Raw genomic sequence first — 23,679 nt, forward strand, 5'->3', positions numbered from 1 at the left:
TTTCTAAAGAAGTGAAGAGCCGCAAGTTCGACATCGTAGCGCTGCAGGAAATATGCTGAAAAGGAACGACGTTACGTACGTATAGAGATGGTCATACCATCTACCAGAGCTGCGGCAGTACACACGAGCTGGGCACAGCTTTTATAGTGATGGGCGAGATGCAGAAGCGGGTGATCGGGTGGTGGCCGATCAACCCCCGAATATGCAGATTAAGAATCAAGGGCCGATTCTTCAATATAAGCATAATTAATGTGCACAGCCCTCACCTCGGAAGTACCGATGATGACAACGACGAATTCTACGCGCATTGAAGCATGAATACGACCGCTGCCCAAGACATGATGTCAAAATTATCATCGGGGACTGTAATGCGCAGGTTGGTCAAGGGGAGGAATTCAAACCGGTAATTGGACGGTTCAGCGCTCACCCGCACACGAACGAAAACGGCCTAAGACTTGTCGACTTCGCCGTCTCCAAGAACATGGCCATAGGTAGTACCTTCTTCCATCATAACCTCTACCACCGGTACACCTGGAGATCACCCAACCAGACAGAATCACAAATCGACCACGTTCTGATAGATGGTCGGCACTTTTCAGACATTATCGACGTCAGAACCTATCCGGGCGCTAACATTGATTCAGATCACTACCTAGTGATGGTAAGGATACATCAAAAACTATCTGTTGTGAACAACATACGATACCGGCGCCCGCCACGGTATAATCTAGCGCGACTGAAGCAACCGGAGGTCGCCGAAAACTACGCGTTATCTCTCGAAACCGCGCTGTCGGATAAGGGTGAGCTAGATGAAGCCCCTCTTGAGGACTGTTGGAATGCCGTGAAAACAACAAAAACAGCGTAGCAGAGAACGTCCTAGGCCGTGTGGCACCGAATCGACGTAACGAATGGTTTGACGAGGAATGCCAGCAGATACTGGCTGAGAAGAATGAAGCGCGGGTACAAATGCTGCGTAGAGCCACCCGTCAGAATGTGGAACGATACAAACAGAAACGGAGGCAGCAAACCCGACTCTTCAAGGAGAAGGAATGCGAAGAACTTGAACAGCTGAACCTCTTTCACGACTCATGGAAGTTCTATCAGAGACTCAACGGATCTCGCAAAGGCTTTGTGCCACGGGCCGAAATGTGCAGAGATAAAGATGGAGGTATCTTGACTGACGACCGTGCGGTGATCGAAAGGTGAAAGCAGCACTACGATGAATACCTGAATGGCATGCAGGTGGAAGACCATGATAGTGGAGAAAGTGACCACATTGGTGTAGCAAGCAACAAAGATGTGCCACCCCCATCGATAAGGGAAGTTAAAGAAGCCATCCAACGCCTGAAGAACAACAAAGCAGCGGGAAAGGATGGCATTGGAGCGGAATTTATTGGGCCCGGACAAGTTGGCCGGCTGTCTGCATCAAGTGATTGTCAAGATTTGGGATACGAAATGACTACCGGAGGAGTGGAAAGACGGAGTTATCTGCCGTATCTACAAGAAAGGTGATAAGCTGGATTGTGAGAACTACCGAGCAATCACTATCCTGAATGCCGCCTACAAAGTACTGTCCCAAGTCCCAATCATCGAGTATCACCAATAGCCAATTGATTTGTGTGAAGTTACCAGGCCGGCTTCATGGAGGGTCGGTCTACAGCGGACCAAATCTTCACCTTGCGGCAGAACCTCCAGAAGTGCCGCGAATTCCGAGTGCCCACGTAACCTGTTCATCGATTTCAAAGCCGCATATGATAGAATCAACCGACAAGCGCTATGGAAAATTTTGGACGAAAAAGGTTTTCCGGGTAAGCTTACTAGACTTATCATGGCTACGATGGATGGGATCCAGTGCTGTGAGAGAATCTCGGGTGGATTGTCGGACCCATTCGAATCTCGCAGGGGATTTCGACAAGGAGATGGTCTTTCCTACCTGCTATTCAACATTGCGTTTGAAGGTGTTATAAGACGAGTGGCGATTGTAATGCGAGGCACAATTTTCAATAAATCCAATCAATTTATCTGCTTTGCTGACGACGTGGATGCTTTCGGTAGAACATTGGAGGCGGAGGAAGATCAGTATACCAGACTAAAACGCGAAGCAGAGAAGATTGGATTGAAAATAAATACGTCTAAAAGTATATGCTGGCGGGCGGGACCGAGCACGACAGGGCCCGTTTGGGCAATACCGTGGTAATCGACGGGGATGAGTTCGAGGTAGTCGATGAGTTCGTATACCTTGGCTCACTGGCAACAGAGGACAACAATACCAGCCGTGAGATTAAAAGACGTATTATCAGCGGAAGTCGGGCCTACTACGGACTCCACAAACGCTTGCGGTCGAACAATTTAAGCCCCCGTACAAAGTGAACACTGTACAAAACGCTAATTAGACCGGTTGTCCTCTACGGGCACGAAACGTGGACACTGCTAGAAGAAGACCTACGAGCACTCTGAGTTTTCGAACGGCGGGTACTAAGAACCATCTTTGGCGGAGTGCAAGAGAACGGTGTATGGAGGCGAAGAATGAACCACGAACCACGCGTCTCTACGGCGAACCAAGTATTCAGAAAGTGGTTAAAGCTGGACGGATACGTTGGCCAGGACATGTTGCTAGAATGCCGGACAACTATCCTGCAAAAATGGTTTTCGCATCAAATCCGGTAGGAACAAGACGAAGAGGGGCACAGCGAGCGAGGTGGCAAGACCAGGTGGAGTGAGATCTGGCTAGCACTGGGTCCCCGCGGAACTGGAGACTAGCTGCCATGGACCGAAATACTTGAAAAAATTATACTGTGCAGGCCTTGTCGTAAGACGTTAGGGCAATTAAGTAAGTAAGTAAGTGTCAACGATAAGCGAAGTTAAGCAGGCCATCATGCATCTAAAGAACAATAAATTGACTGGAAAACATGACATCTAAGCGGGGTTTAATAAAATGGAACCAGAGAAGCTGTTCACTTGTCTGCACCAGCTAAATGTAAGAATTTCAAATAGAGAACAGCTGCAGTGGAAAAACGAAGTTTTCTACCCGATCTCAAGAAGTATTGAGCGATCACCATTCTCAATAACGCACACAAAGAGCTGTCCCAAATCATTTTCCGCCGACTATCACCAATTGCGAAAAGATTTTGTTCATCAGGTCATCTTTTAGGACGGCAAGCCAATTAAGGAAAGAAGGTATAATAATGCTAGTAAAGTAGAATCCATTTACCTTGTAACGCTTGTTTTTAAATTGCGTAATTCTCCTTTACGAGATTTATCTATGTCACAACGCTGACGGGCACACCCCCTCACCGCCGAACGCCGAACTGTGCTTTGGTAACCTCTCTTTAAAAATTCATAACTTTTAAACCACTGAACCGATCCGTATGATTTTAACATCAAATAAAAAACATTTTGATGAGCTTTTCAGGAGAACATTAGACTAAAGCCTACATTTTTTTTGGGCGTGAAGACATTTAAAATATTCGTTTTTTGTGTTTTCATGGTGTGTAGGCCAATTAGACCCTATTTTTATATTTTGAATGGAACGTCTTACGCTGTCTCAAGGGTACTACAATACACCTTTGATTTCATTACTGTCTTCTACCATTCCTTTCGTCTATTGCAGTGATTTCCAGTGATTCTGGGGTTCGCGAACCGCCAGAGGTTTACCAAAAATTCAACTCGCAGCAAAATTGTATAGGTATGGAACTACAGGGGATTTGTGAACCAAAAAAAAAATGTTTAGGAACCACTGGTCTATTGGAAAGACAACCGTTATAAAAAATTAATTTCAGAGCTGATTATGAAAGGCAAGACAGCAAATCTGAGGTTAATTCTAATATAATTGCTATTTTTGTCTGAAAGATGATGCTTAAAGCGGTTTTCTATTACAGATTTTTTTTCTGCCGAACAATTAGCGGATGAAGTGCTTACCTATATAGCGCCTCACCTGTGTAAATTCACTGCCTGTAACCAAATACCTTACACGAGATAAATAAAACTACATATGCTTTAACATATGCATATGTTTCAACAGAAAGCTTCCGTTCCGCCACTCGAATGTGAAGAATATGTTTGCAAAATATCTGCAAAATACAAACCATCACCATCGCCGTCGTCGTCGGCAACTCTTTCCGCATGGCTTGCTAGTTGCATCGTTGTCAAGCACAGTTTTCCTAGTTTAACGAAAAAAAAAATCTGTAGCGGTGAAGGGTCAAACAGAATTCCACACTAACTATTTCATAGGGTGTAACCGCAGAATGTTAACAAACCGATTTAGAAAATCTAGTCCAGCAGAAAATAGTTTTTATAATTTTCTAACATTTATTTCCTGCTAGTGTCTTTAAAGTGAAACAAAATGACATTTTTACAATTTTCCAGTAAAAGTGACTGTGTCCTACCCCATCTACCCTTGTACTCTACCACAATGCCGACCTCGCAGAAGCGAGAAGTCGGAAGCTGGTGTGAATAATATCGAAAAGTCGCATAGTTTGTCACATGTTTCTCTGTCTTTCCGGCAATGCAATTGAAGCAGAAAGAAAACGCCGACACATATTGGCAAATGCTGTTCCTCCACCTATTCCTGCTGTAAACTGTCTTACCGGTGCGGGTGCAGTTGTATTGAATATTCTCCGCTTCCGGTTATCAGGGCAATCCTATTGAAGTTTGTTTCTTTAAGAGCGAACATGGATCTGGGGATTTTATCACCTACTATTGAAATAGTTTATCAAAAGTGGAAAAGAAAATCGATGTCGACTGATTGCCAATAAAAAATTCTAACCGGAGGAATTTGCAGTCGATGATTTTACTTACTTTGAAAATAAGTAACTGAAAAGCTTTGAAAAAAGGTCACTCAATTCTGTGAATGATCAGTAATTCGCTGATTACTACTTAACAAGGCGCCTCCATTGCTTCCAAAGGAAAAGGCGGACGCATGGTTTTTGTACTCTGCTCAAAAAATTTACTTTACTAAATTTACGCGTCAAAAATCATCAATCATCATAACCTTCGAGTTCTAAAAATTTGCCATAATTCAGAAGAAAGTTCAATTTTGTCGATTATCATTGTAATACGCATATAAAATAATAAAATTCAGTTAAAATTGCTGTTTGAATGTGCCAGTCCCTTTTAAGTAGGGCTGTCTAACCGGTAGTACCGGTAGTACCGAAACCGGTAATACCGGCCAATTTTTGGATACCGAAATACCGGTTTTGGAAAGGCAAAAAACCGGTATTTCCGGTATTTTATAATCTGCTTGTTTTTTCCAACTCCTTATTCGAATAAGAACTAAATTTGAAAAAAACATTATAAAACTCTCAGAAAAACAACTTGGTGTTAGTGCCGACGAGATTCTCCGACTACTAACAATGAAGAGAGTGAAATTGTGGGTCAAATAATTATAGCTCTTGAACCCGTTTAAGGTACAGTAGAGTAACTTTGCTGTAAAAATGTTTCATTGTATGAGCCAGACGTTGCGTTTTAATTTATTTTTGAACAACTTGATATTCAAAAGCCACCAAATTATTGGAAGCTCTCAAATAACAAATTTAGGAAACAAGATCAGGGTCCAGAAACATCACTTGCAATAGTAAATTGTTATTCAACAATGAAGTAATGAAGCTTCAGTTTCAACAGAAGCAGCGCCGCTTCGTTTCAAAAATGGCTTCAATCGACGTCATTGAAACGGTTTTCACTTCATCATGACGACCGGTTTTAAAGTTTCATTTTTATTTCTCTGCCAAATATTCAGAAAAAGGTCAGCCTAGACTTTGAATGCAATTAAATTGATTTTGAGTAACATTTCCTACAATTTAACGCATATTATGATTAATCTACTCAACATCGACAAATCGTGCCTGACTGTTAATCGTCGTCATTTGACACAGCCAGTAGCTTATGCTAAAGCTTGCTTGAAACGTTCTGTTCAACAAATGAAACAAGTCGCATCATGTATGAAGCGAAAAGTAAGGGAAAGTTAGCTTCATTTATTTGTTTCGACGATGCCGAGCTCTGATCAGAATACGGGGTTTTTTGCGATTTAAGAGCATTCTTGCCATCGAAGGATCTGCCAGGACATAATTTGGAATATTTTTCGTCTTTCTTCGTCTTTCGAGTGATACATTGATTAAACAAGGAGATTTGCATCCCACTATCTTCGAATAGTGGGATTGATAACAGAGAAAAGAAGGTATTTGTAAACGATGATGAAGAGAATGACGTTATGCAGGAGTTCCGATTTGGGGATGGACAAAAAATTGTTGAGAGGCTGTAGGAGACCGGGGCATTAATTACGCTCTAAGCTACAATACAAGATATTTTGTAAATAATTTAAGGCGGGTTTCCCTACTATAAATTTGAACAAATGAAAGGAAAATTCCTGATGTGCTCAGACATCGTTCGCCAGACATCGATGAAAGCGGAAGTATTGGCAATAAAATTCGTTCTAGTAAGGGAATTAAATCGCTAAGAGTATTATATCTGCTTGAATTCTATTTTGCTAAGCAACAATACTGAAGCTACAGTTTCAAAATAAAAAGATTTACTGAAAAACATCGACATTTCTATTGATTTCAAATAATCTGCCAATACCGGTATTTTACCGGTATTACCGGTATTTTCTACGCCAATACCGAAATACCGGTTTTCACCAAAAGTGCCCAATACCGACAGCCCTACTTTTAAGATCATTTGGTTTTCACCAATTCAGAACACTTCAGCACAAGCATCGATGAAAAAATTACACTTCAAGTGTGCCAACCAAACAAATTCAAGATCATTTCCTAAAAATCTCCAAACAACTCATGGAAACACATCACTCGACAAAGGAATGTCGTATCGCATCGGAGGAAAATGAAACCCTAAACACTGAACAACCGAAATTTTGCTTGGTCATTCTGCTCCTAGCACATTTTAAATATCTTTCTCTCGTAAATCTAGATACATTCATAAAACCAATAGCGCATTAACCTTGCCGCCGAAATCTGTAAACTTCACAGCCGAATGTCGAGGACCGACCGAGATATCGCTCCATCTGCATTTTAAGCAAGTATGTATGTAGGAAAAAACCAGTTAACAAAAGTGGCAATCGTCTGGACCGCAAACGTTTGTGAGACGAACTTCTATGATGTGATCGTTCTTGCTGTCCTCAGTGAAGAAAGGCTGCGGTGTTTTCAACAGCAGTTTATTTCATGTGGTTTTATAATGGGTGACTTATTTTACCAATCAGACTTTTACAAAACGCCTCTAAGTTATCGATATGTTGTAGCCTGAAAAACCAAAAATTGACAAATATATTAGCTGAAGCTTAAGTTTTTCCTACAATACTAGCAAGTTTGCTAACTCAAAGTGTCCATTTATTTAAATTCATGTAGAATAGGTATCTTCAACCAACCGAAATGAAATTTAACGACATCATTTACTTGGAAGCTCTGGTGTGGTTTGAAAGCTTGAACTAGTTCTTTTTTTCGTAATAGCACTCAAGCCACTTCTTTGCGAGTGCCACAGAACTGGTGCTAATGAAATTCCAGATGGATTTTTTTGTTACATGTGACAATTCTGCGATCAATTCACCTAAACGTCAACGAAGCTTTGGGTTTGTATCAAAAAGGCCATTCTAGTAACGACTACAATGTCTTTCTAGCTGGAAAAGTCAAAAAAGCCATTTAAATTATATTACCTACGTTGTCTTCCCCCTTTTCGCAATCGCGATGTTGTTGTTGTCGTATGATGACCTTACCAGTTTACCGGGTATAGTCGCAACTTGTTTGAAAGTACACCGTAAATGTAATCAAGAATTGTGCAACGAAATGAAAATGATGGAAAGTAAGAGGAAGATTCTTACGTTAAAAAATTATTCCACCAAAGTAACTTCAACATTCTCAGTATTCCATAAAACTCATTAGGAAGTTGTAAGCCGCTACGTCCAACCAATAACATAATACAATATGCATGAATCGCCAGAAATAAACAGTGCCATAATTCATGCAAACGTGCTAGCTTGGAAATATGTTTCTGTTTGCTTCTTGTAACCAATCAAACAAACTGGCGCATTCCACGTTGGCTATGGTAAATTACATGCTTACGGTTGTCACGCTTCTACTTAGATCTTTCTCCGGAGAAAAACATTTCGTCGCTCTCATAAAACGATAATATTTGACTCTCTGATGAACTGTTACAGTTTACAGTATATTTTAGTAAACGTTCATGCATGTTTACGTGAATTCACGCGAGTGATTCTCATTTGAAAGCTCTCGATTAGTGCGGCATGAGTGTATTGAAAATATCAGCTGATAATAACCCGACAACGCCACAGTGAAGCCCTTCGAAGTACGTACAATGGATATTGCAAAAATTTACCATGGTAGCACATTTTCGCTGAAAACGCTGAAAATCTCGGAAACAAAAAACATTTTCAGCATGTTTACTACAGTTCTGCTATTTGCGCACCCCATTTTTATACACGCAATAATATCAAATCAATAAATATGCAGCACTTTGATAACTTGAAAATAGATGATGATGCAGTGAAAACCAAGGCCCGACAACGTCCCCTTCAATTGCCGTCGTCAATTGAAACAGCCATCAACTTCAACTGAAGCTTGTTGCTTGAAACGTTCTGAAGCAAGTCACTTCATGTATGAAGCAAAGGTAAGTGAAAGTCAGTTTCATTTATTTGTTTCGACGATGCCGGGCCCTGGTGAAAACTATATCTATCACTGCTGCGGAAATGCCATGTGAATCATGCTTTTCCACGCACATTAGCAAATGTTACGTCAATCATGCAGTAAAAGTAATCGAGAGATCCAACTTATGTTAGCTTCAAATGTTTTGTCCGAGAATGTCAAAGATGCCACCGGAATGGTTTACGACAAAATTAATATAGGGGAAAGTAGTCAACAGTGAGAGAACAGGAACAGTGAGTCAACGGGAATAGCTACATCATAAAACATTCCAGATCCATGATATTTTCATGGAAAGTTAAGTTTGTGAAACTAAAACCAAGCTGACGAGTGGCTGTGGAGTGTCAAAGTGGATGTTGTAAGTGAAAAGTGAGTTTAGAGTCAAGAATAACACCGAAATCACTTGCAGAGTCAACTTTCTTTAGCATAAGTCCGTCGACGTGATAGTCAAACCATATTGGTTTTAAAATACGGTGAAATGTTGTAAACTCACACTTGGTAATGCTGATTCCTTCGGCACCACCCAACGAAATTCCCTTCCATTCAATTATCCATGTTTCAAGCTTTTTAGTACAATTTTAGATAATCAGCATATACTAATTTGCAAACAGATGGTAGTGGATGGTAAATGATTGAATAATGCGCTCCAGAACTACCACGAAGTTCCACAGCCTCTTATTTAGCAACCCCTATTTCTACCTCCTCGTGGTACCATCTTGGATATGTTCCTTAGTGGAAATCGGGCAACCAGCGGAAACTAGGGAAACAGAGAAGGGGGCACTCAAGCGAAGGCTGAGTGTAAACTTTCCGCCTGCAAGTGACGGATCTCGGTAGAAGCATGTTCGATGAACCTGAAAATACTAAGAACCTGAGCAGAGGGTTTAAAGCCCCCAAAGGAGGATGGTTGAATAGCTGTTATCCATGGCTAAAAGTAAAAACGCGAATGGATAAACCCCTAATCCAAGGTATCATTCATTCATTCATTCATTTATTCATTGTCCAGTAGCTTAAGCCATAAATCTTTTAAAAATTTGCTACCTCCGATTACCAACAGTTATTATACAATTTTACAACTTAATTAACTATCATACTACTACAACTACATAATCAGGATTTTTCCCTCGAATTCAAAATAAAATTAGTCTCGGTTCCAAAAGTCGATGCAGCCTCTCTTGAAATTTGCTTCCGACGATGAACGTTTAACAGCGGGCGGTAACGAATTCCAATTTACCACGCCTCAAACAAACAATGAATTTGCGTAGATTGTCGTGTTATTGGCTGGAACTACCAAACTCTGCAAACGGCGTCCACGGGTTTGGAAAAGCCTCCGATGTAGAGTACTAGGAGACTGTGTTTTTAACAGATTCCTCAGGAAAACGCATGACCGATAAGCATAAAAGCATTGTAAAGGGCACCCAATGAGGTTCTGCTGAAGGTGACTCACATGGTCATAGCGGCTCAATCCGTACACAAATCTCACGCAACAGTTTAATGCGACACGCAGACGATTTAAGGAGCTTGCGCTGGGACGAATGTGCAGAACATCGCCAAACAGGAAATGCGGCAGGATCAGGGATTTGAACAGATTCAGTTTGGTGGCAGTCGGTGCAGAGGGTGTGCAGCAATACAACGTTCGTAGACTGGCGTAAATCTTTCCGCATTGCTGCGCTATCAGGCCATCCCACTGCAAATCATTTTGGAAGATAAAACCTAGGTTGCTGGCACTTTCTGACCATTCGATGCTTTGACCATCCAGTACAAGTCCAGGTGCTGACAAATCGGTACCTTCGGCTCTACGACGTCGACTTGCAATGAATAGAGCTTTACTCTTGGCTGGATTCACAAGAAGTTCATTTCGTCGTGACCAATCCGCAACTCGTTCCAGATCAGCATTCACCATTCTGACTAATTCGCGCGAACAAGGGCCAAGCTTACCGACATAGAGCTGCACATCGTCGGCATACATTTGAATAGAACAGTACTTTATCACCGTAAGCAGATTATTTATATGGCAGCAAAAAAGCAATGGGCCAAGCACTGAACCTTGAGGAACGCCAGACGGCACTTCCATGCTACGTGAGCAGCGATCACCACAGAAAACTGTCTATTGTCTTCCAAGCAGGTACGATTTCATCAGACTCACGGCAGCGGAGGAAAAGTTGAACTGAGCACTCAACTTGGTCAGTAGCTTACCGTGCGGAATTGTATCAAAAGCCTTTGAGAAATCGAGCAGTAGCAATATACCGGAACCTTTTTTATCGACAATGGATGCTAAATCATCATACACTCGAAGAGCTGCGGTTTTGATGCTCTGTCCCCGACGGAAGCCAGCCTGATAGTCCGTTAACAAGCCATTACCTTCTATGTAGAACGTCATTTGCTGTTTAAGAAGTTTCTCAAAAGCCTTCGACAACGCACAAAGTATGCTGATAGGTCGAAGATTACTGATGTCGTTCAAACGAGCCTTTTTCTTCAATGGTAAAACTTTTGCGTGTTTCCAAGAGTCAGGAAATGTGGAGCCCTCGACGAACATATTAAACAAATATGTAATGTGTTGCACGACAAGCGGTAGGATGATCTTCACAAATTTAATGGGCAAGCCGTCCATTCCGACGGCGTTCGACTTGATGTAACAGATGGCGTTGACGACTTCCCAGTCGTGCACTGGTTGAAAACAGAAACTGTATGGTGATCCCAATTCAGAGCTTACGGGTATTTCTCCCCGGCGGGAACTGTTTGTAAAGTTGGCTGAGAAAGCTCGATTTACATCATCTGGATCTAAATCACATGACCCAGAGTCCTTGACCTTACCGACTCGAAGACTCTTTAAACGTTGCCATAAGGTTTTCGACGGAGTGCTGCAGTTCAAAAAACGATTCAGATACTCCTGCTTGGCTCGAGTAATTTTCGTGTTAGCGCGATTCCGCAGTGCCTTGTATTGATGCCGCTTCATGTCTTTCAAATACGTTGGAGCTTGCAGCCAATCCTTGTACGCTAAGTCACGCTCGAGCAGGGACTGACGTACACTGTCCGTGAACCACGGATTATAGCGATGGCGATTGGTGCTAGCACGAAGAGGGATGCACAAATCATGCACTCTTTTAATGTGTGCATTGAAAAATTCCATGGAAGCGTTCGGGTTTTCCATCGCGTAGAACTGGTTCCAGGGAATAGTCAGAATTTCGTTTTATAAGATATGCGGATCAAAATTGGCGTAGTCTCGATAAGTACGCAAACTGGAGGACCGTGTAACGACAAAATCGACACAAAAATCAAATTATGTTGTGATAACCCAGGAAAGCTGACTTGTCCAAATCGCAAGACCTTCTCGTTTCTGTTGGTTAGGAAAAGATCTAGCTGCGAGCATCCTCCACCATGGAAAAATGTTGGTTCATCGCTGACTGATGATAGAGAAAACGTACGAAGCACCAATTCAAATGACGTACGTTTGCTACTGAGTCGGGGCAAGTCGGTATTGAAGTCTCCCACCAGGAAAATATCATGCGACCCGTGCCGAGGGATACTCAGTTCTATAAATACTCAGCCTCAAACGGAGCCTGTGGAGTACTAGAGCGCCCTCCACAGTAATCAGCCCTTACCGCATCTTGAGGGGCTCTGATGCGGCGGACTCTTCTTTTCCCTTACCTCGTGGGATTCTATATGAACAATAAAAATAAAAAAAACTTAAATTCAGTGAGCGCGGACGGATTACATAATCCGGCCTGAAACAAAGTCTGCTCGTGCTTCTGGGCACCATGCGTGCTATATGGACGACAAGCAGGTTCCCGGTTCTAGAGGTTATGTCAACTGCAGACGAGGGATTTGCGGTTCCCAAAGTGGGAGGAGTGTTCTACTGCAGCTGTTATGCTCCGCCGAGTTGCTCGATCGAGCAGTTTACGCGGATGGTAGACCGAGTATCAGTTGTGCTGACTGGTCTAAGGCCGGTGGTTGTGGCGGTCTGCTTTGACGCTTGGGCGGTTGAGTGGGGAAGTGGGGAAGTCGTCGCACGAACCATAGGGGTCGGATTCTGCTTGAAGCTCTGGCAAAGCTCAACGTAGACCTGGCCAAGGTCGGCAACACAATTACCTTCAGTAGGAATGGTACAGTCTATCATCGACGTGACATTCGGCAGTCCTGGTCTGATAGGAGACTGGAGGGTAGACAATGGCTACACTCACAGTGACCATCAGGCGGTTCGCAATGGGGTCGGTCAGATAACGAGGCGTCAGGCGGGGGGTAGAACCAGCACTCCAACCATCCGTGGATGGAAGACATCATACTTCGCTTCCGAAGTATTTGCCGAAGCGATCCGAAGAGAGTGCGGTGATCGCGATATGCCCGATCCGAACGCTGATCATTTGGTTGAGGTGCTGTCGCGAGCGTGTGACGCCACCATGCCAAGGAAAAGCCGGCCTAGGTATGGTAGGTCACCGGATTACTGATGGACAGAAGAAATTGCGGAACTCCGCGGAGCCTGCCTTCGTGCAAGGAGAATTATGCAAAGAGCTCCTTCGGACGAGGGCAGAGCAGAATGTCGAGTGGCACTAGTTGCTGCAGGCGCAGCGCTTAAGAGTGGGATAATAGCTAGCAAGCGAGCCTGCTTTGAAAGGTTATGTGCCAGTGCCAATGCGAACCCGTGGGATGATGCCTACAGGGTCGTAATCGCAAAGACCCGCAGAGCGATCGCCAGAGATGCTGGAGCGGTTCATCGTGGGCCTCTTTCCGCGCCACGAGCCAAGGCCCTGGCCCCAGGCCGCCAAGTCGTCCCACGACCGACGTTCCAGTATCTCAGACCATAGCGTAGGATAGTCGGCCTCCGTGCCGAACATCCAAACTAACGTGGGCGACGGCGGTTTAGAGGTCGGGGAGAAAGTAACGGTTACGAACGAGGAACTCATTGAGATCGCTAAATCCCTAAAGGTGAGCAAGGCACCGGGGCCAGACGGAAACCCGAATATGGCCATTAAAGCGGGTGTTCTGGAGGCTACCGAATTATTCGGGGCAGTAATGAGTAGATGCCTGGAAGATGGCCACTTCCCGGAAAGATGGAAGCGACAGAACCTGGTCCTATTGCCGAAGCCGGGAAAACCTCCGGGTGACCCCTCGTCATATAGACCGATCTGTCTACTCGATACTGCCGGCAAGATACTGGAAAGGGTTATCCTTACCAGACTCGTACAGTACACTGAGGGTACAAACGGTCTGTCAAAGAACCAATGCGGCTTCCGAAAAGGCAAATGTACGGTGGATGCCATCTTGTCTGTCACTAAGACAGCCGAGGGGTCAATCCAGCGCAAGAGGACAGGTATCCGCTATTGCGCAGCTGTCACGCTCGACGTGAGAAATGCGTTTAATAGCGCTAGCTGGGACTCCATAGCCAACTCGCTTCGGAACGTCCAAGCTATCTAGCCAAGCTGGAAAGCACCTATCGCCTCATGTGCTTAAGAGTGGCGAGTGCGTATCGCACAGTTTCACATGACGCAATCTGCGTCTTAGCGGGTATGATGCCTATTGGTATCATCATCAGCGAGGACGTAGAGTGCTTCAACCAACGTGGAACTAGAGGCATACGGAGTACCACAAGATCGGCCTCGATGACCACATGGAAGCGGGCATGGTCTAATTCCACAAAAGGCCGGTGGACACATCGACTTATCCCGGAATTATCCGGGTGGATCAACAGGTACCACGGCGACGTCAACTTCCACCTGACACAAATTCTGTCAGGGCATGGTTGTTTTAGACAGTATCTGCACAAGTTTGGGCATGTGGAGTCCCCCGCGTGTCCCGAACGCGTAGACGTTGAGGAAACTGCAGAACATGCTTTCTTCATATGCGCTCGTTTCGCGGGCGTGAGAAGCAACATGATGGCAGTGAGCGGACAGGACACTACTCCGGATAACTTAGTCCAAAGATATATTCTAGCTCGGACGTCTGGAGCGGTCAATGCGGCTGCTACCCAGATCGTACTTGAGCTACAAAACCGCTGGAAAACCGATCAACGGTGAATAAACAGCCTAACTACTATAGTCCAGTAGTTACCTAAGAGTGTGCGTTGAGCACAATAGCCCCTCCCTGAAGTAATACAGCACTCGTGCGCTAATTGCACGTCCTCTAACTGCACCGTCTTTTAATTGCACGATTGTGCAACTAAAAAACAGTTATCTGTCAAACTACACGTGGTTTTCCAGGTGGTTGCTATAAACAAAAATGCAGCGTTGCCGAATGCAAATTCTCTATCTCTGTATTACGTAGATACTTTACAAACAAATTCATGCAAATTTGACTAAACTTTGGCTAATTGAACACATATTCATTAAGCTTTTAGTTCGTTTGTAAAAATTTAGATGTTCTTCCCAAAATTTAGCGTACGTGTGAATGCATGTGAAGAGTTCTTTACAGTGATAACGCATCACGTTTTACAATAAATATTGGCGACTATCGTGCAATTAAAAAACGAAATTCGCTAATCGCATCGCCTCATTCGTGCAATTAGCGAACGAGTGCTGTACCGATAAGCTGATGCCAGGGGGGATTGAGGCTGGAGACTCGAGTAGGGTTTTAGTGGGTCTGGATCCTCACGCCCCAGTAGGAGGGTCGGGATACCAAACCCCACTTCCTGAGTTGTCTTCTCAGGTGTCTGATAGCCGATTTCCCTACTAGTTAAAAAAACAGATTGTAATAACAGAGAGCCGTCATAGAAGAACAACATGAATAATAAGCGGACCATATTGCTTCCTTGCGGCACTCCTGAATTATTGGTAAACTGCGAGAATATATATGCACCGAACTTTATGCATTGGATTCTTCTGCATAGGTATGCACTAAGCCATTCGACAGATCCACAAGAAGCTCCAAGTCACGAAATTTTACTCAGTGATTTTTACGAAATGATTTCAGTGTAAATGACATCTCCGTTTTCGAGATACATGATAAAGTAAACTCCAGTAAGTTAGTACAAATTAGTAAGTTGGTTAGTACAAAGCGACCCAGCACGAATCCATGTTGAGACGTAATTCTTCACACGAGAAAGGATGACGCCGCTTACTATAACTTCAAGTAGCTTAGTGCCAACTGAAAGGCTAGTCATGCCATTTCTGATAATTTCTGACGTTCTGCCGGTCCCTAGCTTATAAATACAAACTTATATCTTAATGAATCCGTTTTTAAAAAATGCTTCGTGCATTATACCAATGTTATAAAAGCCCGTGGTAAAAATAGTATAATGGTCGCTTAGCTCGCTCACCATAAGAACAGTCGACGAGGCAGTAAACCACAAAACTACGATGACTGCATATTAGGCAAATCATAATTATAAAAGTATATTTTCTCTTTCATACAACCTTCGCAGCCCGATCTCATCAATAAGGACAATAATCGTGCATCAAATGCGTGCTGATGCAAAATGTGCTACGAATGTGGTCTCGTACCAAATACGAATCATTCGTAATAACAACATTTGCGGTCAAAAATAAGCCTACGACTGTTTGTAAATGGTATGATTTTTTTATCAGCTATAAATAAATATAGTTTTACCAACATACTTTCTAAAAAATAAGAAATTATGTGCTCAATGTACACGTCAAGAATCATTCTATTTTCCACTGAAATTTTGTTTTCATCAGTAGTACGACCAAGCTTGTCTATTCAAACCATTCTGATCAAAATTCCACCACCGACGCTAATAATTTTTAAATTTAAATTTAAATTTAAATTTTAAGAAATTACTTTTTTGTAGAAACCTAAAACAAGGTACTGCAACTGTTTGTGTTAGGATTCACCATTTAACTACAAATATTTTATATTTATTATGTTTATAATTCCTACTGTCCTCGAAATTTGCTAAACATTGGCATCACTTCTATGAACATTGATGAACGGCGCTATTCATTCACAGAAACGAAGAGCTGAGAGAAGCAGTTTCCGCAGTTTTCGCAGATAAATTCTGAGCGGTACACGGCAGCATGCGCGTGCCGGCATGCATGGCGCCACTATATAGTAGAACATGTGAATGCGAGCACGAAAATGAACCGCCCGGCCCGGTAGTGTTGTTGATGTCGTTATCCAGCGTGGCCCCACAAGTGGGCAGTTTAGTAAACATTTGGATGCCGGTTCGATAGCATCGCGTTCCGCAAACAGCTTCGGGGAGTGTTTGCGCTGATCGGGTCGCGTGTGGAATATCAACTAGCAAGTGCCAGGTTAAGCATCAATTTAAAAACGGTTTGAACGAACGGGCCTGTTCGGGTGCGGAATATTTCCTGCGAAAGTCCTGTCGGATTTTGTGTCGCAAGCACATTAAGTGCTGGATAGCAGCTGGCTGGCGATAATCTAGCGAAGCACATATGTGAATTCTATCCAATCAATGTAAGTCCTCTACTGGTTAAGTGAAGTGTGAAAGCAGAGAAAGGAAAGAAGTTTCAAAGTGAAATAATCCTAATTGTAATACGCATTGGCTGCACGCTTCAGTGAGCTTTAGTGGTATTCAATTGATACATGAGAATCGTTACTGTTTGAAGGAAATCCAGTGCATTTAGGCTTATCAGAAGATAAAATTATAAACAGTGCATTGACGAGGAATGTTTTCGAGCCATTACAGTTTAGTGAGTAGCTGTCAATTTAAGGTGAAAGGTTTCTACAAAGGCCAACTGACTAGGCCCTAAGTGATTTTGCAAATGCAAATTCAGTGTCAGTGAGCCGGAAATCGTTTGAAATTAGTCAGTTAAATGTGTTACTATAAACTACAGCCGGTACAATGAACACGGATGGATGGTGCATAGCAGCAAGTGAGGTGTAATAAATTGCGGCTATTCCACGCTGTTGAATCACAATCAATGCTGGCCAGAATTTGCATGTGGAAAGCATTCTTCTGCTGGTTGGAAGCAAAATTCAGGTGAGAATTGCCGAGGCAACGCAGAATTAAAAACAGTTGGATAAACATTTTGGGATCGAGACACAAAAAAAAAATCGTTGTAATCGAAGTGATTCACAGGTTTAGAACCCATTGGACAGTCTCATTAAGCTTAATTCCCTTCCACTTTCTTTGTACTGCTACAAACATGAGATTGTTTAAGTCCATTTTTTTAAAAGAAATGCAAATTACTGATTTCGGTGGTTAAACTTGATACAGTTTGGTGTATATAGGGTACGGGAGGGTATTTCCAGCACGCTACTAAATTCGGCATACATTACCTTTTTTGTTTCGCTTTCTCAAATAAAAACTTTGCCGCTATGTAATAATACTGAAACGAATGTAGCACTCATAAGCTTTAATGTGTTATAAGTATTTTCATAAAAATGCAAGCAAGGTTGGTTCGAATCGGATCAAAACTCACTCACTCCCCATTCATTTGCCGATTCAATACATGCAGATCACGGCACGCTTGTATCTTCTTGCGAAAAGAGAACCAAAGACGCAAAAGAATGAGGCGAAAAAACAACACGTGAACCTCTATCGCCGATAAAGCTTTGTGTGTGTATCGCTGCTTGCGTGTGTCATATTTGATTCTCTCCGAGTGAACTGATCGGCGATAATTATCGTTTCCCGATACGAGTGAGTGATGAGTCTTGAACTTCCGATCGAATCACTTGGCGATAATGCAGTACAGCGATCGGAAAAATTTTTTATCGCAAGCAGCAAACACAGGAAACAATCCACGAGTGGCGGGTACCTACGCATAATTTTGAAATGAAATTGGCAAATAGAAGCCGTATACCACTAGCACAGCTGTGTAAACACTAAGATGACCGTTATTACATTAAATGTGCTTGATAATTTTGACGTAGGACTACGTCTTTAACATAATAGACTTCATTTTAAAATATTTTACCAGGTTTGAAATTGCTATCTTAACGTGTGATTTGCCTTTGCAGGTGGATTTGTATCGAACCGCGTTGGTGGATGCAAAAGAAGAAGAGATGACAATTGAATTTTGAATATTTCTAGTGTGATTTGAGATCACGGATCATGTGATTCGGTTCAGGTCGTAAAGTAGTCATTCCCTCGACGGCAACTTAACCCGGCTCAAAATTTCTTGCCAATGGGCATACAGTGGGATTTCGAATTTGGCATGGTTCGATTTTGGCATGCCTCGATTTTGGCAACAAAAGTATCCATTTTTGGCAGCATAAAATATTTTACTTCCAAAAATATGCTTAAATATCAATCAATTTCCGCATACAAACTTTAAATGACGAAAAATTATTGCCCTAAGTGTGTCCATGGCAAAAAGTTTGCGATTTCGAACAATAATATTTTTATTGCCGTAGGACTACGTTTAACCGCAGGTCGCCAAAAACTGACATGCACCACACGGATAGCTCTTGGCGGATTTTATAAACATAAAAAGGTTGCAATCGGTTGCAATTGACCTTTAGTCAATTTCTAACGCACTTCCATTAAATTTTTTCATCTTAAAAAAGGGTCTCGATTTTGGCACGGTTTCGATTTTGGCAACATAGGCGACACGCATTTGTTGCCAAATTCGAAATCCAACTGTATTTTGCAAAACAATTACATACAATACAGGCTGCGATTTATGTTCATTGCGGAAGTGTAATTGATGATTTTTATTTACTTTATATGAGCAATCTGCCCTTTAAAACTTTAAAAGGACGTAACTAAATACAACTTACTTACTCAGCAATTTATTGTAAAAAGGATCTATCAAAGTTCAAAAGTGCTTTGATTATGTTCAAATTTAGTAAACTTTTTCGTTTTTAAAACAATTTTAGATTTGTATTTTTTTCGTTTGGCGTTTAGGTTGGCTTTTTCTAAGGCCCTCTCCCAAAAATCATTGTTTTGCCAAACTTATTTTCAAATAACTTTTGGACAACCAAATCGATTTTAATGATTTTACTACCAAATAAATGGTTTTGTCATTCTTTATATTTAAATGTCAGTCCAAGTTATATGGAATAAATTGTAAAGCGTCAACTAACAGTTGAATTATGTTCCCAAGATGTTTCGAGTTCTGTATCAAATAACATGTAAGATGGTATAGCAAAGGTTCCTTTCACCAGCAGGTGGATTAAATCCGGTTTTTTAAACGAATTTCGGAATTTACGCGGTTTACGTGATTTTCGGAATTTACGTGGATGTGCTCAAAACGTCTTTTTTATACGTACCTAGGTTTGAAAATTACAAGGTTTACGTGGTTTTTACGCGAATTCACGCGTTTTTCTAATCGAATTTGGCAACAAATGCAGGTCCCCTATGTTGCCAAAATCGAAACCGTGTCAAATCGAGACCCTTTTTGGATATGAAAATATTGACTGTAGATGCGTTAGAAATTGACTAAATATTATTAATCAACGATTGCAAGTCCGCCAAGAGTTATCCGTCCGGTGCAATTAAGTTTTTGGCAACCTGCGGTAAGACGTAGTCGTACGGCAATAAAAATAATACTGTTCGTAACATTCATTGTTTCGTCATTTAAGGCTTGTATGCGGAAACTGACTGTTATTTAAGCATATTTTTTGAAGTGAAATATTTTATGTTGCCAAAAACGGATTATTTTGTTACTAAAATGCCAAATGAAATCCCACTGTATAATGGCCCTAAATTCACAGAGGTGGTGATATGGATAACCAGAATAACAGTGTATCAACACAACTGAGTACGCAAAACGGTTTTATAAACGTGCAGTGCCATTCAAATCTTTGCTTTCCACGCGCTACCTCGTTCTTAAATTGCAAAACTTGCTGAACATTTCTTTAATTCAGCCATAATATTTTTTGCAAACATTTTACTAAACAGCAAGTTGCTGCCTTGTATTTATATTAAAACAATATCAGACATCACCATATCCTCCATTCGCCAACACAATCGCAACAAAAATATCCATAACCGAAAAATCTTACATTTTTTACCAATCGAAAAAAGAACGATAATCATCCAATGATCGCAATCCTTTCTCATCTGCGAAAATTATCGTCTGGCGATCCTTTTCCGTGATATTTACACACAGAGCGAATCACGAGAGAGTGAATCGCATTCCCCATGGCGCGTATACGTTCAGGATGCAATACAGAGAGAACTAACTCACAGGATTGCCGATTGTGCTCTCACACGGAGCAGCATCGTACGATGAATATAGCAATACACTGATAGACGATGTCGTTTCATATACCGAGAAAAAGTTGAATGCCACTCGCAGTTTTCTCGCGGATCACCAACCCTGAATGCAAGTAATTTGCTCAATTTTATTCAATAAACATCAAAACCACTGTTTTTCCACTGGCACGTAATCAGGCTGAAAAAACCAGCAGCAATCGCTTACGCCTATCCGCTCTTGATGATGATTTGGAAAACACACAATTATGATCACGTTTACTTATCTAGCAACTAAACAGCTGTGAATATGACGTCACAGAAGAATTCTACTTGTTTTCATCACGGAAGAACACAAAAATTACCCTCTGATATGAAAATATAAAGCAATTTTCATTTACTAGCAATCTGCAGCATTTTGCGTTTAATTTCAGCATATGGTGCTTTATTTACGCTACTACCAAGATGTGATGCAGTTGCCCCTGAAACTCTTCTATCGTGTTGACATAGCTAGTATTTGAGTGACAACCACTTGCTTCTGGTGCTAATGTATATGCCCGATTCAATGATACACTAGCGCCAGCAGCAAGCTGTTGTCACTGCAAAACTAGTTATCTTCAAAGAACCGGTATATAGGCTATAGCGTTTTATTAAGATCAAAATACACGCCGATATTCAGTAAATATTATTCTATCAACTGGTATACAAATCTTGGCTCGAATGAATATAGTTTCAGCGTAATTCCTGAATATTGTTTAGGCTACCGCTTAATGGGCCGAAAATACCCTCCCGTATCCTATCTGTTGTAGAAAATAGTGTTACATTTGAAATATTCCGAATTTGCTATCTAAAAGGTGTTGTTTCAATAAAACTGATATTGGGGACACGGTTTTCGAAATTAAAAATATACGATTTAAACCATTTAGTACTTTAAGTATATCATATTAGGTACTACAAACAAATGACTTGCTATGTATAGGATTTTGTCAATTGTCTGTCAAAATTTGCAATATAACTACCCTCCTTCCTTATTGAAATAACCAGAAAGACATTATAAAAAGAAAATTTTTACGCAAAACATGCCCGTATTTACTAATTCCTCCTCGATACCTATTATCCACACTTTCCCATGTATTGGGACGAACCAACCAACGGTTGAAAGCCCCATCAAATCTATACCTATAAAGAAGGATTTCTGTCTGTCTGTCTGTCTGTCTGTCTGTCCGTATGTTCCTTATAGAATCGAAAACTACTGAACCAATCGGCATGAAAATATGCATGTAGAGGTTTTTTGGGGCCAGGAAAGGTTTTAGTGATGGTTAGAAACCCCTCCCCCCACTAAGAGGGGGGGCTCCCATACAAATGAAACACAAATTTCTGCATAACTCGACAACGAATCAAGCAAATAGCACAAAATTTGGCATGTGGGTGTCTTCGGTGACAAGAAGTTATTCTATGGTAAATTGAGACCCCTCCCCTCTTTATAAGGGGAATTATAACTCCTCTCCTCTTTAAAAGGGGGGGCTTCCATACAAATTTCCTCATAACTCGAGAACTAATCAAGCAAATGGAACCAAATTTGGCATGTGAAGGTTTTCGAGGGCAAGAATATTTTCTATAGTAAATTAGGACCCCTCCCCACTTTAAGAGGGGGGGCTCCTGTACCAAAGAAACACAATTTTCCTCATAACTCGAGAAGTAATTAAGCAAATGGAACCAAATTTGGCACGTGGGTGTTTTTGGAGACAAAATTTTTTTCTATGATGAATTGGGACCCCTCCCCACTTTAGGAAGGGGGGCTCCTATACAAATGAAATGCAAATTTCCTCATAACTCGAGAATTACTCAACCAAATGGAACCATATTTGGCATGTGAAAGTTTTCTAGGGCATGAATATTTTATATGGTGAATTGGGACCCCTCCCAACTTTAAATGGGGGGGCTCCTTTACAAACGAAATACAAATTTCCTCATAACTCGAGAACTAATCAAGCAAATGGAACCAAATTTGGCACGTGGGTGTTTTTGGAGACAAAAACTTTTTCTATGATGAACTGGGACCCCTCCTCACTTTAGGAGGGGGGATCCTACAAACATGAAATACAAATTTCCTCATAACTGAAGAACTAATCAAGCAAATAGAACAAAATTAGGCATGTGAAAGTTTTCGAGGGCAAGAATATTTTCTATGGTGAATAAGGACCCCTCCCCACTTTAAAAGGGGGGGCTCCTATACAAACGAAATACAAATTACCTCATAACTCGAGAACTAATCAAGCAAATGAAACAAAATTTGGCACGTGGGTGTTTTTGGAGACAACATTTTTTTCTATGATGAATTGGGACCCCTCCCCACTTTAGGAAGGGGGGCTCCTATACAAATAAAATGCAAATTTCCTCACAACTCGAGAATTAATCAAGCAAATGGAACCATATTTGGCATGTGAAAGTTTTCTAGGGCATGAATATTTTCTATGGTGAATTAGAACCCCTCCCCATTATAAGAGGGGGGGCTCCTATACAAACGAAACACAAATTTCCTCATAACTCGAGAACTAATCAAGCAACTGGAACCAAATTTGACACGTGGGTGTTTTTGGAGACAAAATTTTTTCTATGATGAATTGGGACCCCTCCCCACTTTAGGAGGGGGGGCTCCTATACAAATGAAAAACAAATTTCCTCATAACTCGAGAACTAATCAAGCAAATGGAACCAAATTTGACATGTAAGTGGTTTTGGACGCAAGATTTTTTTCTATGGTGAATTGAGACCCCTCTCTTCTTTAAAAAGCGAGTTATGGCCCATCTCCCCTTTAAGAGGGTGGGCTGCCATACAAATGAAATGCAAATTTCCTCTTATCTCGAGAACCAATCAATCAAATGGAACCAAATTTGGCATGTGGGAGTTTTACATGGCAGAAATTTTTTCTATGGTAAATTACGACCCCTTCCCCTTTTAAGAGGG

The 23,679-nt window shown here is 41.7% G+C and overlaps 1 protein-coding gene across 2 annotated transcripts in view; it reads left to right on the plus strand.

The window, feature by feature from the left end:
* The first annotated feature begins 16,779 nt into the window (after positions 1-16,779).
* The window catches only part of LOC128739156 (gonadotropin-releasing hormone receptor), a 149,356-nt gene continuing 142,456 nt past the window's right edge, over positions 16,780-23,679 (plus strand). For both annotated transcript variants that reach the window (XM_053834574.1, XM_053834575.1), the window contains exon 1: positions 16,780-17,553. The gene's annotated coding sequence lies outside the window, so the exon portion shown is untranslated. The remainder of the gene's footprint in view (positions 17,554-23,679) is intronic.

Source organism: Sabethes cyaneus, chromosome 3, assembly GCF_943734655.1.
Source record: "Sabethes cyaneus chromosome 3, idSabCyanKW18_F2, whole genome shotgun sequence".
NCBI lineage: Eukaryota > Metazoa > Arthropoda > Insecta > Diptera > Culicidae > Sabethes > Sabethes cyaneus.